The sequence below is a fragment of the Jatropha curcas genome, chromosome 3, assembly GCF_041381405.1.
Source record: "Jatropha curcas cultivar XTBG-Jc1 chromosome 3, XTBG_Jcur_1.0, whole genome shotgun sequence".
NCBI classification, from domain to species: domain Eukaryota; kingdom Viridiplantae; phylum Streptophyta; class Magnoliopsida; order Malpighiales; family Euphorbiaceae; genus Jatropha; species Jatropha curcas.
In genome coordinates, this window is record NC_143153.1 from 19,841,488 (window position 1) to 19,861,934 (window position 20,447).

A 20,447-nucleotide genomic window follows, 5' to 3' on the forward strand; every position below is an offset into this window, starting at 1 on the left:
GGTAAAATTTCCAGCAAACTCTGTTTCCACTTCATATATTCATCCCCTGTTTTCACATCATGTCCACTCTTCTCACTCAACAATAAGCAACATATCATCTCACTAGCAACACACCACACAATTTACATGCAAAGAAAATAGTAAACAACATGAGATATCAAACCTTGACGTCAAAAGCTTGACCTCTGTTTTAGCTTCTCTTTTCTGCACCTTTTGAACTTTCTTCTCCTATACACAAGAATTCTCATAACTCATCTCCAATAGAACTAAATGAAATAGGAAATAACATCACACTTCAAGGAATTCTACTTACTTGAAGTTGACTTAATGCTTAACTATGTTGACAATTGAAAGAAAATGGGCGGGACAAGTAAGAAGAGAAGGAGAAACGGGAAAATGGGAAAGTGAGTTGATAAGAACGGGTAGTCTCTAGATGAAATGACTTGGCTGTGTAAACTCCCCAATTGGTACCTCAAGTGTACAAAGGCTACAACTTAATACACAAGCTGTATATTTTAATGCAAACAAGTCCTAACCTTTATATGCAAATAAGTCCACTTCTAATCTCTTTCTACCCCAACCAGGTTTGGTTCAACTCGACTCAACTCAATGCAAGACTCGACTCAATGCAAAGACTCAACTCGGTAGGATGTCACAATTCTCCCCTCCTAAATAAAAACTTCGTCTCGAAGTTTACCTGTTGTGAACAACTGCGGATACTGTTGTCGCATGGTTTCTTCAGATTCCCAAGTTGCTTCTTCTGTCTTATGATTCCTCCAAAGAACTTTTACCAATGCTATTTTCTTGTTCCGCAGTTCTTTCATTTCTCTTGCTAGGATCTGAACTGGTTCTTCTTCATAAGTGAGATCCAGCTGAATGTCAATCTCTTCTGCTGATAACACATGTGATGGGTCTGATCTGTATCTCCTTAACATTGATACGTGAAAGACATTATAAATCCGATCTAAGGTTGAAGGTAATGCTAGGCGATAGGCCAATGGTCCGACACGTTCAACAATCTCGTATGGACCAATGAACCTAGGGCTAAGCTTACCCTTTTGTCCAAACCTTAGGATTTTCTTCCATGGTGAAACTTTCAGAAATACTTTATCACCGACCGAATACTCAATATCCCTTCTCTTTAAATCAGCATAAGACTTCTGTCGATCACTTGCTTCTTTCAGCCGTTTTCTGATAATCTCCACTTTCTCTTCAGTTTCTCTAACCAAATCTGGACCCAAAATCTTCTTCTCACTAAGTTCTGTCCAACACACAGGTGTCCTGCATTGTCTACCATACAATGCTTCATATGGTGCCATTTTAATGCTCGATTGGTAGCTGTTGTTGTAGGCAAATTCCATGAGAGGTACATATCTGTCCCAACTGCCTTCAAATTCTATGACACATGCTCTCATCATGTCTTCCAAGATCTGAATGACTCTCTCTGATTGGCCATCTGTTTGAGGATGAAATGCAGTGCTAAAATGCAATTTCGTTCCTAATGCTTCCTGCAGTTTACCCCAAAACTTCGATGTAAACCTTGGATCACGATCAGATATAATGGATGATGGAACTCCATGTAGTCGAACTATTTCTCTAACATAAATTTCGGCTAACTTGGCTAGAGAATAGTCCATCCTAACTGGTAAAAAGTGTGCAGATTTAGTTAATCTGTCCACAATCACCCATACTGCATCATGCTTCCGCTGCGTCTGAGGTAATCCAGTAACAAAATCCATCGTGATCTGATCCCACTTCCATGTTGGCACTGTTATTGGATGAAGTAACCCAGATGGCAGTTGATATTCTGCTTTTACTTGTTGACATGTTAAACATCTTGTTACAACATGTACAATATCGTTCTTCATGCCCGGCCACCAATAGCCTTTCCTCAAATCTTGATACATCTTGGTACTATCGGGATGCATTGTATATGGACTGTTATGAGCTTCATGCAGAATCCTTTGTCTAAGCTTTCCTGTCTGCGGTACAACAACTCTGTCTTCATAGAATAAGACTCCACTGTTATCCAATCTGAATTTCCCACCATGATCTTCCTGTACTTGTTTCACCCATAGTGCTGTTTGTGCATCTTTCTTCTGTGCTTCTGCAACTTCCGGAACCCAAGATGGCTGTATTTGCATCTGTGCTAGAATCACTCCCTGCTGTTGCAACTCCATGCGAATTCTCATTGCTTTTAAAGCAAACAATGATTTCCGGCTAAGGGCATCAGCTACCACATTAGCTTTGCCCGGATGGTAATTAATGACATAATCATAATTAGCCAGAATCTGCATCCACTTCCGTTGTCTTGAATTCAAATCTTTCTGTGTTGGTAAACACTTTAAACTTTGATGATCCGTGTAAATGTGACACTTTTCACCATACAGATAATGCCGCCATACTTTGAATGCTAGAATAATAGCTGCCAGTTCTAAATCATGGGTTGGATAATTCAATTCATGTGGCTTTAACTGTCTGGAGACATAAGCTACCACCTTCCTGTCTTGCATAAGTACACATCCTAACCCAATATGAGAAGCATCACTGTAAATCTCAAAGTCTTTACCTGACACTGGCTGGGTCAACACTGGTGCTTCAGTCAACTTTTTCTTCAAAGTGTCAAAACTCTGCTGACATCTATCATCCCATTGAAATACGACTGCTTTCTTCAATAATCTTGTTAAAGGTGATGAAATGATAGAGAATCCCTTTACGAACCTTCTGTAATAACCGGCTAAACCCAGAAAACTGCGAACTTCTGTAACATTTTTGGGTGGTCTCCAATTAACAATAGCTTCAATCTTCTTAGGATCCACTCTGATACCCTCCGATGATACCACATGTCCTAAGAAAGAAACTTCTTCCAGCCAAAACTCACACTTACTGAGCTTGGCATACAGCTGTTTATCCCTCAATGTCTGAAGTACGATCCGCAAATGTTTATCATGTTCAACCCTGTCTCTGGAGTAGACCAAAATGTCATCTATGAACACCACCACAAACTGATCTAAATATGAATGAAACACGCGGTTCATGAGGTCCATGAAAACCGCTGGTGCATTTGTGAGCCCGAATGGCATGACTAAAAATTCATAGTGACCATATCGGGTCCTGAATGCAGTCTTAGCGATATCTTCTTCCTTTATCCGCACCTGATGGTATCCCGACCTGAGGTCGATTTTAGAAAACATACCTGCACCCTTTAATTGATCAAACAATTCATCAATGCGAGGCAATGGATACTTATTCTTGATTGTTAGTTTGTTCAGTTGTCTATAGTCAATGCACAATCTAAATGATCCATCTTTCTTCTTTACAAATAATACCGGTGCTCCCCAAGGTGATACACTGGGTCTGATAAAGCCTTTGTCTAATAACTCCTGCAGCTGAATCTTTAACTCTTTTAGCTCTGTTGGTGCCATTCTGTAAGGGGCAATTGATACTGGTGCTGCTCCAGGATAGACATCTATAGTAAACTCCACTTCCCTCCTTGGTGGTAACCCTGGTAACTGTTCTGGAAATACATCTGGATAATCACACACTGTTGGTATATCTTGCACTTTTGACTGTTCTTGCTCTGCGTGTAATGCACATACCAAGTATGCTTCACAACCCTTCTGAATTAATCTCTTTGCTGTCATGGCTGATATCACATTACCCAGAAAATCTCGCCGCTTCCCGACTACTATTATCTCTTCCCCTGCTGTAGTATATAATGTCACCCTTTTCTTTGCACAATCAACTATAGCCTGATGTCTGGCTAGCCAATCCATACCCAGAATAACATCAAATTCTCTAAATGGCAACTCCATAAGATCTCCTGGAAACTCTTTTCCATGTATAACAATTGGGCATCCTTCGATCACTGTATGGGTTTTTACTACATCACCTAGTGGATTAGTAACTACCATACCCTGACTCACATATGCAACTTCTAACCCTTTAACCCAAGGTTTAGGTACACTAATGTATGAATGTGATGATCCAGGATCAATTAAAGCATAAACTGTATGACCACCTAGAGAAAACTCACCAAATATTTACAAGACATGATACTAGTTACAAAATGGATTGGGCCCAACTGTGTGCCCTGTACATGCCATAAAAAGAATAACAAAATGAGTTTCTACCCTGAAGACCGAGTCTTCTATAGATGAACGGCAGCAGTTGTAAACGGACCCTCTACGGACCAATCTCAAAACCTGCGAGTTAAACAGGTAACTCGCTGAGCAAATAAAGCTCAGTGGATATCTCAACATAAAACAACAATAAGCACACATATAAGCAAAAAACATTATGTAAGCACATATAATCACACATAACATGCGGCTTTCATTTTACCTTAATGATCTTTCTTACTGTTTATTTTACTGTATGATTCATGCAGTAGCAAGTTAAAATATCTGTATGGCTCCATAAGGTTATAGTGAAACCGAAGTGATAAGATAAACTGTATGAAACTGTATGAATACTGTATGCTTGGCTGCTATGGCCTGTATAATCATATCCACTCAACGGCCTGTAGCCGGAGTTCCAAACTGTATGGGGCGCAGATCTGCTATTCTATGTCGCGACATAGCCTTATCTGCCTGGTTTCTACCTAACCTCAATGGAGCTTCTTATGTACATGTCAATTATAACACCATAACACATAAATGGTTGCATAACTTCATAGTTCATCATGTTGATTTGATTTCACATCATATGAATGCTTGTATGTTGTTTTAATCCATGTTCTTATGTTGTATTTTTGTTGTAAAATGATTGGATGCATGCATGTTGAGCAAAGGAATGTAATTACATAGCAAATGAAAGGCAAAAGAGTGTCACAGCATAAGTCGCGAGCGCGCCTTGCAACATCGCGAGCGCGAGAATCGCGACTGAGAGTCAGAGGGTTTCTGGCTCAAGTTGCGACCGCGTATGTGAAAGTTGCGAGCGCGACTTGTGCATCCTGAGAGTCAGTGTGTTTCTGGCTGAAGTCGCGACCGCGCAGCACAAGTCGCGAGCGCGAGATGAAGTCGCGAGCGCGCTTGTGTGATTCGCGAGCGCGAGATGCGCACACTGAGAGTCAGAGAGCTTCTGGCCAAAGTCGCGACCGCGCATGTGATCCTCGCGAGCGCGAGTTGTGCAATTGAGAGTCAGAGAGCTACCTGACTCAAGTCGCGAGCGCGCAATGGGAAGTCGCGAGCGCGATGTGCTTTCCAGCATGCGCGAGCGCGCGACGTGATTCTGTGCAGTCTGTATTCTTTTGGCCATAACTCTCAATAGCTATCTCCAAATTGAGTGATTCCAAAACGCGTGTAAAGCTAACACAAAAAGGAACAAATAACTCTTCTGTGACAATTCCTAATTCCATCATTAAATGGGTTCAAAATCAAGATGAAGTTGCTGGTAAAATTTCCACCAAACTCTGTTTCCACTTCATATATTCATCCCCTGTTTTCACATCATGTCCACTCTTCTCACTCAACAATAAGCAACATATCATCTCACTAGCAACACACCACACAATTTACATGCAAAGAAAATAGTAAACAACATGAGATATCAAACCTTGACGTCAAAAGCTTGACCTCTGTTTTAGCTTCTCTTTTCTGCACCTTTTGAACTTTCTTCTCCTATACACAAGAATTCTCATAACTCATCTCCAATAGAACTAAATGAAATAGGAAATAACATCACACTTCAAGGAATTCTACTTACTTGAAGTTGACTTAATGCTTAACTATGTTGACAATTGAAAGAAAATGGGCGGGACAAGTAAGAAGAGAAGGAGAAACGGGAAAATGGGAAAGTGAGTTGATAAGAACGGGTAGTCTCTAGATGAAATGACTTGGCTGTGTAAACTCCCCAATTGGTACCTCAAGTGTACAAAGGCTACAACTTAATACACAAGTTGTATATTTTAATGCAAACAAGTCCTAACCTTTATATGCAAATAAGTCCACTTCTAATCTCTTTCTACCCCAACCAGGTTTGGTTCAACTCGACTCAACTCAATGCAAGACTCGACTCAATGCAAAGACTCAACTCGGTAGGATGTCACAGTTTAGACACGGAAGAAGTAGAATATATCACAAGAGAAGTACACGAAGGTCTAGGAGGTGCACATGAAGGAGTAGATGTCATAGTAAGGAAAATACTCTTGCTCGGCTACTATTGGCCTAAGATGAAAAGAGACGTCAAAAAATAAATACAAAGATGCATCTCGTGCCAAAAGCACAGCAAAATGCCAAGATAACTAGCGACAGACTTATAGCCTATTGGAATCTCTTGGCCTTCTACCCAGTGGGGGATAGATATCCTGGGACCTTTTTCAATATCCACAGGTCAAAGGAAGTTCATAATGGTGGCAGTTGATCATTTCTCAAAATGGGTAGAGGCAGAAGCCCTAACAACAATAACCCTAACGCAAATCATAAAATTTTCCAAGAATGAAGTGTTATTCAGATATGGGATCCTGAACAAGCTAGTCATGGACAACGGATTGCTTGCCTTTTAGAGAATCTTGTAATACTTGGGGCATCAATTTGCATTTCACTTCAGTCGCCCATCTGCTGTTGACGCGTGTTTTTTATGCCCCGCCTGATCCAATGATGATACGAGGATGAATGGGTCAATGCCATCTAGAAGTCTTTTAATCCAAGGATTTAAACAAAAATAATAATAAACAAATAAATAAATAAAAATAAAAAAATAATAAAAATAATAATAATAATAAAAAAAGACGCGTGCTACAGTAGCCGTGTGCTACAGTACTGTTTGCTACAGTATAACCTAGCTCTATAAATTCATCTCTTTCTCACAACTTCACACAACTCTACACAACTTCACAACTGCAAAAACCCTAAAAAATACACTGTGCTGCCAACATTTCTCTCCAAAAAATTCTTATGAGTTGATTTGAAGAGAATTTGGCATTAGATATCAATTTTAGGTGATTTTAACCATAAAAAGAAAAATTAAAAGATAAAAAAAAACACATCAATCCTTGGAAACAAAGCTTCTGGACATTTGATCCATTTACAATCCTCAATCTGAGGATCAGGTAATTTCTTTAACATTTTTATATTTTTTTTTTTACATATTTTTGTGTTTTTATATATTTTTGTGATTTTAGTGATTTGAGCTTCTTTAAATTATATTCTGTTCATATTTGGCCATTTTATATATCCTCAAATCACATGTAAACAAGAAATGATGTAAAAAATACTTAAAAATGAATTTTGGGTAAAAATCACGCAGCTGTTCATCAATGAACAGTAACTGTTCATCAATTTTCCCAGAAATAATCGATGAACAGTAACTGTTTGTTCATCGATGAACAGTAGCTGTTCTTCAATTTTCCAGAAATCGATACTGTTCACACACTGTGCACACACTATTTACATACTGTTCATTACCATTCATCATACTGTTCATTACTATTCATCACACTGTTCATCACTATTTCATCACTATTCATCCGATTTCCAGAAATAAAAAATGTATAATAAATAAAATAATAGATTTTACACATAAATAAAATTTAATTTCTTCAATAAAGGCCAATTATGAACAGATCACAGTTTAATTAAGCTTAAAATACTAAAATGTGATTATATATATTTATTTGTATGAATTTTATTATTTTATTATTTGTATGAATTTTTATTGGTTTATGGATTTAATTTTTGATTCGATTTATATATGTATTTTTGGATCTGGTTTGTTACCCGCCTTGAACCATAAGGCAAGAGCGGGTCTTTTATTTATTTGATTTATTCTTCGGTTTGTTGCCCGCCTTGAACCATAAGGCAAGAGCGGGTCTTTTATTTATTTGGTTTGATTGCTTTGATTTAATTGCTTTAATTTGACTAATTGTTATGTGATAATTAGATTTGATTGGGACGATTAAATAATTTTTCAAATAGGAACTCGGTCCTATTTATTTGGGTTGGGTTAAATAAATAAATGATTTGGCTTTTTCTAACTAAAATAAATTAGAAATCATAGGTTAATAGAGGCCGGTTTTCCAGGCGTCGGCTTCTAACGGGCCGACGTACCCAATTCCCTTACCCAGAATTGCATTGGTGCGCCTGACTAGTCTTTTAAAATAATTTGGCCTTAAAACAAAATTGGGTTCAAAATGAAGTCATTTTTATAAAAACGGTTCCATTGCCTAAACAATGGGTGGCAACTCAAAATTGTTTATAAGACCGATTTATCGGCACCGCATCCAAATAAACAGTTTTCATCAAATACCACAAAAAGGATGTTTTCGAGTCCTCAGGGGGATTTCGACGAAAACATCTGCAAACCAATGGATTAACAGAAGTCACTAACTAGACTATATTGTAGGGAATTAAGAAGAGACTGGAAAAAAAAGGGACTAGTTGGATCGAGGAGTTGAATAGTGTCCTATGGTCCTATAAAACTACTCCTAGAAGTTCTACAGGCGAAACTCTATTCTCCCTAGTATACGGAGTAGAAGTAATCATTCTAGTGGAAATTAAAATCTCGAGCCGAAGAGTACAATCTTATAATGAAGATGACAACTCTGAAGCTCTAAAAATCGAACTAGACTTGGTTGAAGAAAAAAAGAATGAGGCATCAGTCAAGGCAGCTGCTCGACGGCAATAGATGGCCAAGTATCACAAACAGAAAAGTCAAAAAGAGAACCTTCAAAGTGGGAGACCGAGTATGAAAGAAGAAAGAAGTAAGAATAGGGTCGGCAGGGGTAGGAAAGTTCAATCCAAACTGGGAAGGGCCCTATGAAATCACACAAAAATGGGGGCCTAACACCTTCAAGAAAAAACTAATCAATGGGCTTGAACTCCCTCGAACGTGGAATCCCAACAACTTAGGACATTGTCTCATGTAAGTGTCGAGGTACTAGATAAAAGCCAGGTTTTTTTCACTTAGGTTTGCAAGACCCATAGAAACTGGGTGTACAGGGGGGAGCAGGAGGGCTCAGGTTTAGGATGGAAAAGAGGACTTGCAAAGCAAAGTTTTTTCCTCGGTTTTTAGGGATGATAAAAATAAAAGTTATTCTTAGGTCATGGATGCCTAAGTATAACAAAAGGGGCCGAGCCCCAACCCATTACGCTCAGACTCGAAGAGAGTCCTTCAAAGGCAAAACATGCATAATTACGACAAAAGGGGTCGAGCCCCAACCACTTACGCTTAGACTCTAAGAGAGTCCTTTAAAGGCAAAAAATGCCTAAGTATAACTAGAGGGCCAAGCCCCAACCAATTACGCTCAAACTCAAAGAGACTCCTTCAAAGGCAAAAATGCCTAAGTACAATAAAAAGCCCGAGCCCCAACCAATTATGCTTGGACTTGGAGAGAGTCCTTCAAAGGCAAAAAAATGCCTTAAGTAGAATTAAAAGGTCGAGCCCCATTCATCTACTCCCAAGCTCGAACAGAATTATTTAAAGGCAAAGAAAATGTAAAAGGCAAAACCATTGAAAATCCAAAGAGCAGACAAGAGAATAATTACAGTAAAAATTAAATACATAAAGGGAAAGTAGTAAAGATAGCAATAACAAAAACTAAAAAGGTCCGCAATACACAAAAAAAAAAAAACAAAAACGATAAACCCGAATTCTAGTCTATTGTAAGTGGACCGTTAAGAAGCTGAGCAGGAGAAATTTCTATTGCATTCGGTCCAACAAGTATAATAGCCTCGGGGACATCCAGTCCTCAGAAAGAGTGTCTGCCTTAAACTTGAGACTTCCACACTCACGTCCTCATTCCTATTGGCCACTGCCTCTTTAATCTCTAAGTTCTTATAAACATCGACCTCACCCATAAAGTCCCAATTTCCATATGGAAAGCGAGAACAGAGCACAGCCGTGATAAGATCGGATTGCTGGAGGAGTATGTCATTGACAGTTTGGGTTGCCAAGGTGGCTTTCATTTAGCACGAGCCACATTGGCTTGAAGTCAGCGCACCTCCACTACACTCTCTTCCCCATGCTAAGTCAGCTCCCTCACGTGGCACCTAGCTTCAAGGAAGTATCCAGATGAGAATCCCTATCTTGGATATAGTTCGGATCCTTTCTTCCAGCTCGCCCACAAGACGGTTATGCTTTATAGCTTGGGTCTGAATATCCCCCTCCATCTTTTGCACTTTGGCCAGTTCGGCCTTCAAATCCACCTCTAGGGGGACGTTCAACTAGTGCAACTCCCAAATTCGGCGGTGGGTGTCATTGTGGGCATTTAGCAGCTAAAAAAAAAGAGAGAGAAAGGTAAGAGGGAGAAGGGTCACGAGAGAAGAAGTAAAGTGAAGCAAAAATAAAAAAGAAGATTAAAAGGAAAAGTACCTTAAGCAGACCACTATCAATCTCGTCTATAAAAGACTCCTCCCCCAAACCCTCGAAGAGAGCTAAATCAGTAGCGAGGAAACACTGAGATATAAGGGCTCGAGTCAAACAAAGGGGAAAGAGCCTCCTCATTACCTTTACATGGGAATTTGCCCCTCCGCCTAGAATTAGGGCCCTCCAGCACGGAAGGATGGTGTAAATGGTCACCACGTCAGCTCGCCTTGAACTGCTACAAGGTGGCTCGGACCCTCCCAAAGGACTTCCTTCCGCTCGGGTTGCCACGCGTCGGTCTCAATCCATCGACTTAAGATCTAGAATATCTCGAGTAAGTCTGGAGGGCATCTCTACAAAAGAAAGGCAAGTTAACAGAGTAGGTCCGTTACGGGATAACCCGAATGAAGAAACTTCGCTCACCCTCTGAAGTTTTTCTTTTTCTAGAAACCCGAGGATGAGCCCCCACTTGAATATTCTTGTCAAGTAGTGAAATGACCTTGTTGACCATGATTTTAGCATTGGGATCTAGGAAATTCCGCTATGGTTCCAATGACATGAGAATCAGCTCAATCGGACACCATTTGGACCTTGAATGGATCTTTGAAAGCCCACAAATCCTAAAATCAAAGGGCAGGGGTAAGGCAATAATTTGCCCCAATTGGCACAAAATAACTCCTCACCAGCGCCGATCACCCCTAATTCGGTACCAAAAAGAGGCTCACTGAAGGCCCAAATCGATACCGAAAATGCACACTTCGGTACAGAAAAAAGGGACTTTGGTACCGTCGTGCCCCTAACTCAGCACCCCTTTACCTAAAAATGTGGCACTCACCCCTCATTTGCCATACCTCTTGTTGATCGAGCACTTCTCAAGTATCAACGACTCTATTTTTCTCTTGTGAACGATTCTAAGGCTATATAGTCCGACCTTGCTATTCTTCCTTAGTGGAGTTTAAGGCCCGAATTGGCACTCAAAAGTCTATCCTTTCGACTTTCACTTACATTTTGGTCTTCCTTAGACGAAAGCTATTGGTTAATTAATTTATTATTAATTAATTCAAGAATTAATTAATAATTCGTTATTTACACTAGTACAATATAAGACTATAATTCAGGTCACCGCGCCCTACCTTAGCTCTATTTGGAGGAAGACTCGACCTCTTTGGTCATTATAACCATAGAGCTCCAATCTAGCTGCATCATAAGCATAAGGGTATAACACTCAAACTCAAACTTTGTCAATTAAGCCCGGTCTGTCCGGCACATTATAAATTGTCAAGCTCATCCATCTGGCACCTTATAAACTATTAAGCTCGGTCCATCCGGCACTCTGCATGCTTTAAGCTCGGTCCATCCTGCACCTTATAAACTGTCAAGCTCAGTCTGTCCGGCACTTTACATGCTTTAAGCCCAATCCATCCGGCACACAAAGCCCGGTAAAATGGATAGAACTAGCTTTCAACTAAGCCCAATCCATTCGGCATTCCGTAAGCCCACTCCGCAAGTGGCACCTTCAAGACCCTACCATCCTAATTGATGGTAGAACTTCGTGCGCACTTGATCCTCAACAAACAAGGTACAAAGGCATACCTATGGATTTCAGCCTAGGTAGCGGGCCTTCGATCAAACTGACCGGTCGAGACTTAGAAGACTGTGTCGTACGACCTAGAATCCTCGATAAATGAGGCTAGAGTCGGGCTCCCCTCCAAATTACACACCTTTTTAATTATTACTTGTAATGCACTATGTTTCTGATATTGTCATGCATTATTGGTATGTTCATGTATCGATAATACTAACATCCATGCAAAACACCAATTTTGATTTCTTAATTATGACCCCAAACCGTTGATTCATTTCAAAAGAAGCTAAAAACCTAGTCCTCGAATCCAATGATTCAAGGCTAGTGCATTTTATCCTAAAAAAGGTAACTGAAAATGGAGTCCAACATGGGATTTTTTCTTAATATTTTCCCCAAAAACAAAAATAAATTAAGATGGCGACTTTACCAAATCACACACCTGTCAAAGTACTCCAAAGAGCCAACCCGACACACTTAAGCGCTAAACCGAGCCATAATCTGATAGTCAACCTAATCAAAGAAAAAGGAATGGTAAGGAGTTCCTCCCAGTTTCCATGACGAACCAACCAATGGGCCCGTCTGGATCGACTCTGTAAGACAGAAAATGTGTCACACCTTACCCTATTGTAAGACGTGGCATGTCGCCTGTAATATGTTTATCAAGCACTTAGTCTATATAATAACTCAATAAACATACTACAAGGGACTTAACTTTTCATATTCAAAATGCATGTGTGGTATTACGTTCAAACACTATTTGAAACATTTTAGATATCATAAGACCCACTTTTATAAAAATCTTGAACTTAATAAATTTTCTTTTTATAAAAGATATAAACATTACACTATTTAAAATATTTTAACTAAAAACTCAAGTACATTGGTGAAACCATTAACCATAAGCCCATGAGAAAGAAGATTATATATTGGATTGTTCTTTTAGAGTCGTTATTAAGACAACAAATTAGTTTTAAAGGTAATTAAACCATTCGTTGTTATATAATGTATATCAGTAGTTGTGAACTCATATAACTTCAGTCGTTTAGTCTGGTCTATATATATATATATATATTACTGACCAGTCTCTACTTTATACATCATACAAATTCCAATAAAATTATTCATAAGGCAACGACTACATCAATAGCTCAGAAAGATGTAGAAAGAACTCAGCATTCTATTATTGGACTTACTCCTACTTCTCCTTTCCTTTTTCCTACGATAGTATAAAGAACAATTATCGCTAAGCATAAGGCTTAGTAGTACACTATATACATTACATAAGGTAAATAATAATTTACCATTAGATATTTAAGTGTGAAACATAATTTTTGACATTACCGCTTTCAAGATTAATTCTTATCGTTTGCTTACTAAAAACAAATCAGTTACGTAGAAATAACAAGTAGTCATATCAATTAAATCATATTTATTTGCTTACTAAAAATAATCAACTTATATGGAGGTGTTATGTTATAACAAATACAATCCTCAGTCAATAGTTTTGTCTCCACAGTTTATGGAGACTCAATCTGAAGGGCTATCAGTATCTACATGTGCATATCTAGACCTACTATCTACAACCTGAATCTGTGATATGATTTCAACAAAAGAGGGGCAATCTACAACCTCAACATGGAGGGAGAATTTCATTTCCATATTAATCACAATATCAACCTAAACAAATGAAGTGATATCGGTAACGCAATAACTATATCATAATATCATATTAAACAAATGAAGTGATATCAGGGAATAACCATGTCATGCATTTAGCTGTGAGACTTTTAAAACATCTTCATTACAAATCAATCATTAGCCATAATAAGCAGTATTACATTTTGCTCAAACATTTCTATACCCATTCAAATGAGTACTTTGAAATTCATTTTCAACTATTATAAAACATTTAACATTGTCATTAGCTCTTTATTTTTTTTGTATAAAACACATTTAACTATAACTTTAGCATTTACTTTCTTTATAATCAATTCACAATTGCAATAATCACATTTGAATTCAATTTCTTTGATATAAACATTTGATAAATAAATTAACTTTTTCTCTTATAAAAGCTCATAAAATAGTAAGCTTAGCATATTGCTTTTACCTTATAACTTTTCATAAAACATTTCTTTAAAACTATTTTACTTATCACCTTAACAACAAAAGTTGTAGATATAGTGCACTAACTTGAATTAGAAGGCTCTCTTAGCCTTACTCCTCTACTATTGATTTATTTTCCAATCCTTTCCTCTCAAATACTATAGCATGAAATTAATATTCATATTAAGTCCATCCTACTCAATAAACACACACATACTATGACAGGAATGCAAATCAAGTATTAAAATGCAGTATTCATGTTTTCCTTTAATTTCTCTATGCTTGACCAAGTACCATTTGTCCTTAATTTAGGCATGAACTACTTCATTTCTAATACTTAATCTCATTCTAGAAACAAAAAAATAACAACTAAAATAATGGGACCCAATGACATATTAAAAGTATGCTAAACTCTTTATAAACTAATGGAATACCAGGTTTCCATCATATAAGTAGTTTGCCTTCCTTTGGCTATATCTCTAGTTCCTTAAATCCATTTGTCCTGAAATTTATACAGCATCTTTCTCACATCTCATGCTACTCCCATATAAAATTTCATGAATTTGGGAGCTCATTTACCTATTTAACCAAGTCCATTTTAGTGACTGAATTTTAGGATACTCAATTGTAATAGACTTAAGCAATACTTTACCTCCTTAAGCATTTTTAACTTACCTCCATCACTAATTCTTACATAACAACTCTTGTAACACTTAAATAACATAATTACCTTTCATATATCAAAATACCTAATCCATAGATTATCAATCAAATGACTAAAATTATCCAAGTTGGTTAATTATGCAACTTGACATCAAATTCATGCTTAACCATCCTCAACCACTTTAAATCACCTTAAAAGTACTTTTAATCACTTTATTCTCATCAAGTCAGCAACAATAAGCAAGCACCTCATACCAAAGTTCATGGACATCAAAAATTAAACCATGGAAAAGAAAGAGGAAGAGAAAATAACTAACCTTTCCTTATGAATCTCTTGAAAGTTCCTAAGTTTTCATGCACCTTTAGCTTGTTCTTAAGAGCTTTCTCTCTCTCTTTTCATGGAGCTCGATCATGGATGACCAAAAATGAGCAAGAGATGCCTTATGATAAATAGGTGGCAATCGAAGACTTTCATGGTAATTCCTTCCATATCCTTTAGTTGCCTTTTAACACCTTAATCCTTCCTTTGTTTCTCTTTTCATACAATTGCACCTAAATGTTTTTGATTACTTTAGTTTAGTTCCAATTAGGTCTAAACCAAGTGTATTTAATAATCTCAGCCATGTCTAAACAATATAATACCAAAATTATCAATTTTTGGGACTTCCAGGTAATTATAACCCCAAACCTTTGATTCATTTCAAAAGAAGTTGAAAACCTAGTCCTCGAACCCAATGATTCGAGGCCAGTGCATTTTATTCTAAAAAAAGACAACTAAAAATGGAGTCCAACACGAGTTTTTTCCTTAATATTTTCCTCAAAAATAAAAATAAATAAAGGTGGCGACTCTACTATATCACGCACCTGTTAAAGCACTCCAAAGAGCCAACCCAACACACTTAAGCTCTAAACTGAGCCATAATATGATAATCAACCTAATCAAAGAAAAAGGAAACATAAGGAGGTCCTCTCAATTTCCATAATGAACCGACCAATGGGCCTATCTGGATCGACTTCGTCCTTCAGATCTTTCCTATGGCACTCAAAAGGGGGCTCACATATCTCAGCCTGCCTCTCCTCCGCCTTAGTCAAATCCCCAGGTCGCCGCAGATGGAGCACCCCTAGAGACCAATGGGTCAACACTTCAAAAACATCCTTGTGCTTAACAAGGAAAAATTTTTCTTTCCATCTCCCCTTGAGCGATGAAGTCTTCAAAGGAAATAAGTTAAAGTCTTTGTGAGCTTTCAAGTGGGGATGATCTTCACCCTCTTTCCCAGCAAAGTTAAACATGATGTGAATATGGTAGATGTTGAGTTCAAAATTTTATTGGCAAGCTAAAATGTTTGCTCCCAAGATCATATGAATACTGTTAGGGGCAATCTAAATAATGGCCACCCTCCACTCAAAGCAAAAAGATACAAGAATCCTTGGTAAAGGAAACCTCACCCTAGCCCGAAAATCCTTTACATACAGTATGAGAGTTCTTCGATCAAGGTGAGCATTAGCCTTCACCCTTGCAGGGGGAACATCCATTTTGTAATCCGCAGGGATGAGGTACGGAGCACAAATATCCTCTAGATCTTGCTCAATCAGTATTGAGTCCAAGTTCTTGACGCATCACCGAGGATGTGCAGGCTCACTTATTTGGGGTTCAGGGGATTGCTATGGAGTAGACTCGTCGTTTAGATGGGGAAAGGTTATTCAAGTGCTTATGCAAGAGGCTGAATCAGGGCCACTTCGACGCGTAAAAGGTGATATGTCTTGCAACCGTCTTCTAAGCAATTAGGTCTCCTCTTCCGAATCTGACTCCGAGTTCACAGTACCCAGAATCAGATTACTCACTTGCAAGTTTATTTTCCTACTATCGTAACCTAAAGGTTGGGAAGGCCCATGAACAGGAGCCTTACCCCTGTTTCGACGACTGGAACTCATTTGGATCAACAAAATGAAAGGACAAGGGGAGAAAAGCTAAACGAAAATAAAGGTTCCCTGAAGAAAGGAGGAAGGCAAAATACAAGAGAAGGCAATGTGAGAGTAGGCATAGAAAAATCCTAGAAATGTAGCTGAAGCCCCTTAAATAGATAAGTGGCAGCCTTCTGAAGCGTCATTGACAATTGAAACGCCATGGTAAGTGAGAAGTCGCCTTTCCAAAATTCAAAAAGTACAATGCAACTAAAATGGCGGTTATGCGAGGTTTTCACTCTTAAAAGCCCCTTGCAGCAGCTCTCGTAAAGCGCAGATTTTAACTTGGGCCAACTGTGATGGGCCCGCATATTCCCCAGATTAGGCCTACATCCTCAGCAGCCCTTATCTCTGGAGCTAGCAAGCTACCAAAAGGCCTAACTATGTCCCACTCTAAATAGGGCATACCCTATTAGGATGGACTGAGGTCGAATGCAGCCATATTCACTCTATGGGGAGGACATGTTATAAACATGGATTTTACCTAAAAACCAAGCACCCCTGCACGTAACAAAACTCAATACGGGAGCGATTCTAAGAGATAAGGCCCAAATTTTACAATCCCATTATCACATTCCGCGTCTCTGATGTGTATGTAAAAAAGAATGTTATCCAGAAAAAGGCTAATGACATTTTTCCATTACTTTATACTACCAAGCAAACATCACCCGACTGGTCATATTTTTCACAGTTATTAATTTCTATCCATCTTGCCTGAAAAAATGAGCTCGAGAAAGAAACAGTTAGGGAAGTGGGTAAAAAGTAATTTTAGTAACTAGGTTTGTATCGCGAAGAAGACAACAGATCTTAACCGATAATGGTGTCGTATGCAACACGTTCTGATAATACCCGTGGCTTACAAAGGAAGTTGAACTAAGCAATTTCATTTTTTTAAATTGTTTCATTAAATATTATATACGGGCCGCCTTGTAAGGAAGTCCACAGTTGGCTACTAGCAGCTAAAGCTTCTTAGTACTTCGCTAAAAGAGCTAATCGTTCAAGTCCTACCATTCTTGACTCATATCCTTATAAGTGGTGGAGGAGAAGAAGAAATCTAGATCAAGATACATGGTGTGGGCCAAGAAGCTTAATTGAGCCCAATTATTTCTATTGAAAGTGGGTCGTTGCTAATTTGGTTTAATCAATGGGCCAATGGTTAGAAATTGAAACGGGCCAACTTTTGTACCTGGCCCATCTCTATATATGACATTGATGTACAGCACGAGCAACACTTATCCCCTCAATTTTGCAATTTCTTTCCGTTGGCGTCCATACCAGAAATGGAAGATCAAACCTGTAGGTGTGGAGCGAGGATGATAGTGTGCACATCATGGACTAGTGCTAATCCCGGACGGAGATTTTTATCAAGTGAGTCCAGACTGGTAAGAAAGAGTTCATTTTTTAAAACCTTCTATATGCATCCCTAAAATCATTTCTTCCATTTCTAGGGTAAACAATGAACAATGGAAATTTCATAATTTTTTGAAAAAATATGAAATGAATTAGTAAAGATATCCTAATGCATCTTCATTCTCTGAACCAACAAGCTCAAAGAAATGAAGGATGCTCCTTCTTCCAATAGTTGGATCCTAAGATGTGCCCTAGAGCTAAACAAATAATTCTGGGCTTACTATGAAATAAAAAAGCATTAGTGGAACAATTGCAGAGGCGCCCGACAATAGAGAGGTGGATATGGACACGGGTAATGATTTCTTTTGTAATAATTTAGCTAAAGTGAAAAACATGAATTGCAAGTATTGCCACATGTAGGTGGTTTACAAATTCATACTGTCAAAAGATAGACCATGTGCATTGTAATAGGTGTTTCAGATTACTACTTTCGACTACCATGTGCATTGTAATAGGTGTTTCAGATTACCACTTTCGAATACTTCGCTATATAATTTGGTCACCATTTTGAGATTGGACATTAGAGCATGGCCATGATCCAGTTGCTAATCAGAATTATGTAGCTTTGAACGACTTTATGTAAGTTTCATTAATGTAATATAAACTAGTGTTAAATTGAAGTATTATAATTTCTAATCAAACAAATTTAATAGCTATATAGTCTTAACACCATTTTCATTTTTTTAAATGAGCAGTATCACAATAACCTAATGCAAATTCCACATTTCTATACATTTCAACCATATTGTATGACTATTCTAATTGTAATGTAAACAGAAGTTTGAAGCAAGTAGTGTAATATGTAATCAAATAAAACTATATTTGTTAAAAAAACAAAAAAACAACACTATATGTGTTGAAATTAATATTATTCATAACAAATTTAAAAACTCAAACAATTATTTAGACAAATGTCAAATATGCATCTATCCAACTCAATCGTTGTAAAGAAGTATACAATTGCCATAGCTAGTCACTATTAAATATATATTCAGCCGCAAACCAGCAACTCAAATTCCTCGTATGGATCCAGTTTTGGATCCTTCATTATATGCATCAATATATCCAGCCTTGTATGCATGTATTCTGCATCCTGATCGACATTGTCACACATCTCCTAACTTCTAACTTCTTTATTTCCTAAGCATAAACACAATTACAATGTCAATTTCAAATTTTATGTCAACACATCGCTAAGAAATTACACAAGTCACTAAAACTTATACATTACAAATATGCCTTTGCATATCTTCCTCTATTGTAGAAGTCTCACCAGTATCCAGCTCGTCCATCACACGATTCTCTTCACATAGCCTCCGCCACTTAAATCGTAAGAGAGGGTTTAAGTCCACTGTTGTTTCATGCATTCCAACAGATTTAAGTCGATTTCATCTAACACATTTCCATTCAAGTTCATAACCCTGCAACAGATGAGGTCTACCTTACCTAATTCAAAAAAATCTGAATGACAGAAGATTAATCGAAAAATAATAATAAACTACCTAGCACAATGCCATACGTAGCTAAAACTAGAGAAAATCACATCTCTATGGCCAAAACCACCTTCCTTATGACTATTAGAAGCAGAAGCATCTTTGATGTCCGACCTTTCCCATTTGAACAACCTTAGATAAATATCTCACTTCATTGGTTTGCAAATATCTAAATGGTCTATGTAAAAAATCAGGTATAATACAAAAGTTGCAATTATTATCAAATTTAATTTACTACAACTAGTCATCAAAGTGTAGTGCATTATCGCTATTGTCAATTACACCATCAAACTTGATACAAAATTAAGAAATTGATTATTGTTCATAGAGTATGGTACATGGTCATACCTTTAGAAACAACACGCATCCTCATAACCATTTACTTTTCCGTACTTCCTTATTGCTTCCTTAAACCGTTCAACACTTCTTACCAACCACTGCAACACAAACTCAACCCAATTAAATTCACTGGCTGCTTCAATATAAGCAACTACCTCCAGCAAATGAGGGCTAAACCTAGAGCATTGTGTAGGACACAGTAAAACTCCTACAGCGTATAATAAAAAATGTCTTTGAAAATCTTGCTTTTGTAAACTTGATCTAATCTTCCTCAACACCTCTGCATCCACAATTGCCTTATAATCCTTGTAATAGTCAGAGATATGTTTCATCTGCCACTTTTGCATTTTCACCTGTCCAACACGAGAACCTCCTATAGTAGGAATTCCTAGAACCCAACCTACATGGTTTGGCAATATCCTAATACACACCCCTTGTGGCAACTCCAAACAAAATTTTTCAATATTTAACTTCTCACACAACCAATAACAGAGCTTGTGGTTTAATAATAGAGCTGGCAATTTAAGCAATTCACAAAATCCTAACTCCGTCACCCACTCCTTTTGGGTATCAAACATTTCATCGAC